Source organism: Protopterus annectens, chromosome 12.part0 (genome assembly GCF_019279795.1).
Source record: "Protopterus annectens isolate FY-2018-M chromosome 12.part0, PAN1.0, whole genome shotgun sequence".
NCBI lineage: Eukaryota > Metazoa > Chordata > Ceratodontiformes > Protopteridae > Protopterus > Protopterus annectens.
In genome coordinates this window covers 1533763171-1533770340 of record NC_056746.1, presented here as the reverse complement: position 1 = coordinate 1533770340, position 7170 = coordinate 1533763171, and positions in this window count along the sequence as shown.

Below are 7170 nucleotides of genomic sequence, written 5' to 3'. Positions count from 1 at the left end.
ACATTCTAAAGTAATGTCTTTCGGCTTTTCCCAGTTAGGGATCGCCACAGCAGAACGCCAGTCTGCTTATGATTGGCAGTAAATTTTTAAGGTGCCAGCCTGAAGCCCAACCTTCAATGAAGGCACACCCATTCACGCACACACCTACCTGCATGTCTTTAAATGTCATTCAACCACGGGGAGGACTTGCAGACTCCACACAGAAGGTGCTCCAGCCAAGAATTGAACTGGAGAACCTCTTGTTGTGAGGCGACAATGCTAACCGCTGCACCACTGCGGCACTACCATACAACTATTCTAAGAATTGTAACCATGTCCACTCCTTAGGAAGATATTCTGATAGTTATATTTCTTTGACATGATCACCATATGTGCATTTTATATATTTTTTGTAAGTGTTTGGTTTTACAATTCTTACTAAGAATTCTTACTAAATCTAAAGGGTGTAGGCAGGGGGGCAAGCCCCCACATCCCCTGCTACTTAAATATACTAACTCCAAGACCGCACTACATTGAAGTAAATGGAAATCTCCCCTTACGGAGATTTCCATTTACCCGTTTGATGTTCTGTACTTTCGCTATTCTTGTGTCGACAATGTTGGATTCGACATTGTCGGCTTTTGAGAATATAATAGGTAACCTATGTAAAATGGTGCAATCTTGGCTTGTTAGAATCATGGAACATTTAAGCTAATATTGCGGTTTCAGATTTTGCAAGTAGTTAATAAAAGTATTTTTGGAGGGTACTTTTCTAATGTATTGTTGAAAACTAAAGCAAAGTGTTAATGCATTTAAAATGCATGATTCAGTGGTTGACAGCTCAGCCTGCTCTTTTTAACAAAACCATTTTTAATAAGTAGTTGCATATGTAATTAAAGAGTAAAAGTTATGCCTTTAAATGAATGTTCTGTCTTACAGTGTGTTGACACTTTGAAACTTTGAACATTTCATGTAAGTAATGCTGTAATTAATCTTTTTAACACATTAGTTAAGACATAGGCACATATACTTTAACGGAATAGAAAACAAACCATATTATCATTTTTAATTTTTGGGGTCACAAGGTCTCTTGAAAAGACTTACAGATTTTTGGAGTGTCCTTGGTTTTGGGAGCTTTAAGGCTTCTTTTGGGAACCTCCTTGCTATTTCTTCTTAAATGTCTGTTTACCTGTATTTTGTTGAGACTGTTTATTCTGATGATGATGATGATGATGACGAGAGGTTCTGAGAATGCAGCTATGCAAACCTTGTCAAAACAGTACCAGTGGCCACAGCCCTGCAAGAAGTATCAACAGAGTCTTACACACACTGTAAACAATGAGTAGTGATGTGTAACAGAAGAATCTAAATTATTTAATCAAGCCTTTTTCCTCACACGAAGAAACTACATATAAAACATTCATCATACTTTCACAATTAGTCAGAGCAAACTTTGGCATATGAGCCTGGCAATTCGAAATTCTGAAAATCAAAGTTGCAGAAGTATGGACTTTTTCCCCACATTTATCAATGTTCCCATCATTATCAAAAAGATTAGGATTGAAATTAACTATGTGTTTAGCAGCAATGGGATAAACTAAAGCTATAGCTGCTACGTCAGATTTTGGAATAATATATAAAAACTTAAAAAATTGATGAACGTTGTACATCTTATCTGCCTTTTTAGGAACAGCTGGCTATCAGAAAAACTGCAGGCAGTGTCACACACATCCTGTAAAGCAGACAGAACAGGAGGAATGAGTGTAGGTTCTGGAAATTCCTTCTGGAACAACTCATAGTATCTTCTGAGGGACTGAGGAGCCTCAGTGTTCTCCAATGAAAACCCTTTCACATGTTAGCAATAGTCTCACAGATAAAGGAAATCCCCACAGGGAGAATCAGAAACTGAGATCTCCTCTGAGTCTGAATCAGAAATTTGACAAGAGAACCCTGTATCTGTCCCTTCATCTTCCTGTTCTGATTCAGAATCTTGAATCTTTTCAGAAAAAGAGTTATCCCTCTTTCATTTACCAGAAATTACTTTACAAGAAAGATCATTCTAAGGAAATTTGAGGAGGAGTAGACACATGCTTAGTTTTCTTTTTCTTTTTGACAGGAAAAATGGGCAGCAGTGTTACTAATGGCAGCAGCAGCTTCCCCAAAGATGGAGACAGCATTCTGACACACCAAGAAAGCTTTCCCTGTTCCCTCTCCCAGGACCAACAAGAACATCTCTCCCTTGCCCATTGAGGGGACCCCAGCAACCACAGAGGATGTGGCTAACCCCCTATCCATATGGGTGTTACACCAGTAGGATCTGTGCTAAGAGATGAGTGGTCTAAGGTACAACAAATGGCCACAGCAGAATCACCCACCTGTCTGAGGTAAATTGCTAGCCTACTGTGAAGGCAAAAGCTGTTTACTTAACTTTTTATTTTTGTGACTGGAAGAAGGACCGACCATCGGTCTAGCAGTCTGTTCTATGGTCAAGCAGAAAAAGGTAGCCTCTTTCCTGGGGAAGATAAGCAGCAAATGCTGGTGAAATCTACAAGTCTATCAAAGTCACTTTTTCACAGAAAAACACAGTAAAAATCACATTTAAAACATGTTTAAAACACTTTGACAGCTACAAAAAAAAAGTAAAATAAATACAATTTCCCCACAGAAAAAAATCCTTTTCAGTTACTTTACACAAGTTTTAAACTGGCTTCCCATTTAAAAGTGTGACACAGTCTCATGACAGTCTAACTTTTCTGCTCAGCAAAGGAACAGTATCAAGCCGACCATCGATCCTGGAAAACCTCAGAGGAGTGTACTGTTCCGCTGCAGTAAAGTTCTGAATGGCTTGATGCCCAAATCTGTCTTTTAGTCAACTCAGCTCAAGCTGCCTGACAGTTTGGGTGTATGGAAGGTGCCCTGAAATTTTGGAAGCTGTCCAGCTGTTATATCCTTTGCAAGATATAACCAATATAGCTTAGGCTACTGAAGCAGAGTTCAATACTATGAACATCATAAATGTAATGCATGGATCATGGTGATTATGCACTGATATTTAGAAAAAGACAGTTAAGTGCTACTCTAGCACAAGAACAGATCTTAACAAATGTTAAGCAATCCCTGCTTAACTTGTTAAGGTCAGGCCTTGTGCTAGGTAGTCAAATCTGCCAGTACTGACCAGCAAAGACAGCAGCTGAATAAAAAAAAAAACAGATTTGTTTCTGCCTGCTGTCTGTACCAATACGTCCCTTCCTCTTATAAGCTTAGAAAGTAGCTAGAATAACAGGATGGGAGTTTGCCTGCATTTTCTGAAAGAAACAAAGTATGAAACTCAAATTTAGTCATTATTTAGTGTCTTCATTTCTCAGTGATTTGTCTGAGAATCAAAGAAGATTTTATGAGAAACATACCAAAAATAAGAGCCAAAAGTCTGGACATTTGAGTGGCATGGAAAGGTGAGTGAAAACATAAGAGAATGTGTTACACTGTCTTTCTGACAGTGCATGCTAAGTGCTTTACAGATTTGAAGGTTGTTAAATCACTTAGTGTTCTTTTTTCCCTCTTAACTAGTAGTACATGCAGCAGATAAAGCTCCATGGACTATAAAAAATTATAATCATGTCACAGAGCATAACCTATAATTATGGGTTCTCCACATGAATGCCAAGTTTCACCTAATTTCTTGGCATCTATGTCTCAAACACATAATAAACGGGTCTTGATTGCAACCTGATCATAATCCTGTATGTAATGCATAAAAAAGAGCATATCTAAACAATCCTGCCTTGGTTTGGGATTATTGATCTTTACTGTTAAAAAGGGTGCGACTGTGAGTGATAGTGAGCAGAAGCTACTGAGTGCTTTAACACATGATATAAAGGAATTCCAGCTTTTGTGTGACTTTCACAACTTACCAGTGCAACAACTTTACTGAACTTAATTTAATATTTAGTTGCATATTGCTTGCGTGGCTTTTCTCTTAGAAGTTGATTTATGTTCTCTGTGTGATAACTGATTTGGATTATTCTTTTCTTTTAAAATTTTTTATTCATTTGCAGCTGATTCCTTAAATGAGTATGCCATTAATGATTTACTAAAGAATAAATATAATTTACAGTGTAGTAAATGCCATGTATATTTAAAGGTAACACCTGGTGATCTGTGTTCCTCATGTCAAAAGTTGAATGATTTGCTTACCACTGTTAGTAGTAAATCTAGACTTACTGATGACGATTGCACTTGTGCAACTGGCACAGCTTAGTGAACTGTTGTTACAGACATTAATGACTGGACTGAAAAGAAAAATAATGTTATGCAAAGATCAAATAGAACACATATAGGAAAGAATGTGTTTATTGTCTGAAAAGATTATTCAGCCCCTATAAAACAAAATAATGCCACTGACAACTTTAGAATTCTGGATACAATTATTCAGCAATATGAGGATTCAGAGTGTTTAGGAGGAAATAAAAAAGAAAGAAAAGAAGAAGTTGACAACAGATAATGGATAAAAAGAAACTTTTAAATAAATGTCTGTAAAGCAAAGAGAATACATATTTAAAAGAACACTGCTTTGTTATGTTACACACACATTACAGGTAATGACAAGATTTTTCGGTATTTAATTATCGCAACCACGCATTCTCATAATCATGTTATTTATGGTATTGAATCCTTTCTCAATAACATAAATAACGTGATTGCGAGAATGCCTGGTTGAAGTACCATTCCTTCTTCTCTGCTGCCAGGACAGTACTTACCTTCTGCACCTTCCTTGTTGCGTTGGAGAATGAAATATGTCTTAATTTTGCCAGACTTGGGCTGCAGCCTTCAATTTAGCTGTAGGAAGTGGTAGTCTTGTACTGTTTTTTTTTTTTTTTTCTTATTTCAGCTGTTTTGTTCTTTTTGCTTTGGGTCACTTTGCAGCAATGTTCCCAGGACATGCTGAGCTGGGTTACTTTTGATACTTTGATCCTGTTGGTACTTAAGGGTCTATTTCCCAATTGTAATTGGGTTCACTGTTTTGCAAAGTCATTGAAAGACCACACATTATCGCAATCATGTTGAAACACCCATGTCTGGAGTGTTTCATACATGTTCCCTAGGGCTTAAGCCAGAAATCTTGATGTATGTAAATATTACCAAACATTTTAGCTGTGATGAGTGGGAGGGAAAGATCATAAACAGGGCTGTGGAGAAGTACATAAAAAGTTTGTGAACTCTGAAAGTACCAAGTGCGACTGTGGAGCAAAGGTATTGTTAGGTATTAGGGTCGGAGACATTTTGTTTTGCTGACTGCTCAGATTCAGTAAGGACAGACCGATATTATGCTTTGCGGGTTTTTGTTTTGCTGACTATTCCACCATGCATAGACTGTAGAGCAAAGGAGCCAATAACATAAACGTGATTGCGAGAACGCATGGTTGCGATAATACGTAAGTACCAATTTTTCTATCAGAAAAAATTCAGTCTACAGAAAAGGCATACATTTTTTTCAAAAGAGAGGCTTAAAAGAAGAGGCAAGGGGCAGCTGAAAAAGAAGAAATCAAAACTGAATGTGAAAGGACTGAGGAACATTACTGTAAGAAAAAAAGGAGAAAGACAGACATTGACAACATGGCTCAAGCTGTGGATCTACAAAGCTAGTTGGATGAGAATTGTATGCTTGCAAGTGTAATAAGCAATGAAAACAATGGGATTAATAAGACTAATGGTGATGAAGAGCATTCCTTTGTAACAATTGATAGAGCAGGTATTATTGAATTAGAAGTTGAGGATTCGTCAGATCTGGTCGGAAAACATATTCTTGTAATTGGAGTTTCAGTTATTAGAGGAACTGATACTTACATTTGCATAGAAGATAATGAACATCAAATAATGTTATGTTTGCAAGGAGCAAAAATAGAGGATGTGAGGCAGGCCTTAGAATGCCTTATGGTAAGGTAGTACGGATCTGTTTTTAGTCGTGTTGGTACAAATTATCTCATCCTCAAGGACTCTCTGACTGTTAACAGGGAACTTACAGCCCTCTTACAGTATTATGATGCATTTTTTCACAAATCACATACAGAAAGGAGAGTCATGTCACCGTGAAATGAAAATATTTTTGAGTAAGTACCTACATTAAAAAAGTCCCTTTTTAAAAATGAATGTGTGGAGCATCAGAGCCTAATTTTGGGCACACATGTTATCAGACAAGATGATGTGGACTTGTCAAGATCAGGGAAGAGAATTTGTGCAGCAGATATTTTGCAATATTTGACAAACACAAGGCAGAATTTTTGCCAGGTCAAAAATTTAACAGTTCACAGATAGCAACATTTGATGCATCTCTGATGGTTATTAATGTTAGGAGCATTAATAATCTTTTTTAATTGGAAAAATTGCTACATTCCCACAATAGTTATGTTATTGTTCATGAAACATTGTTAAATAACAATGACTGGAAACCAGTTTTGTCAGGGTATAAATGTTTTTACTGTAACAGACATCCTAACAAAAAATCAGGTGGAGGTGTCATGATAGGGATTAAAGATAGTTATGAGACCTGTGGTTATCACATGTTCAATGATAACACCAATACTATACATTGTGTTACTGTGATAAAAAGACAACCTTGGAGCATATAACAATTGTTGTAATGTATAGACCATCAAAGTCAAGTGCTGATGACCTAGATGAATTCATACATTTTTGCATGAAACACAAGAAGGAAGAATAATAGTGGCTGGAGCCTTAAATTTACCAGAAATAGACTGGAATAATATTGATTCAACAACATTAGTAAGGACATTTTTCACTATGTATGTTCAGGAACAACAATAGCTTTAGATTGTAAAAAATCTACCAGAGAAATGGAACATACTAGACATTGTTTGTGTTCCTAAAGAAATTACTGTCACTTCATGTCAAGTTTTAACACCATTGATGTGCAGGGATCACGAGGTTATAAAGGTTAATTTGTTGCTAGATAATTCTGCCAAACTGAAATCTAAACCAACGCACAGAAGATTAATAACAGATTATATGGAAGCAAAACTATATAAAACTAATTGGAGTGATGCATTCAGTGGAAAAACTGCAGAAAAAATATGGAAAGTTTGAAAAAGAAATTGAATGTAAAAATCAAAAAATGTTTAACATCAGGATCTAGGCATACATGTCAGGCAGGAGGATACATTTGTATAAGAAGAA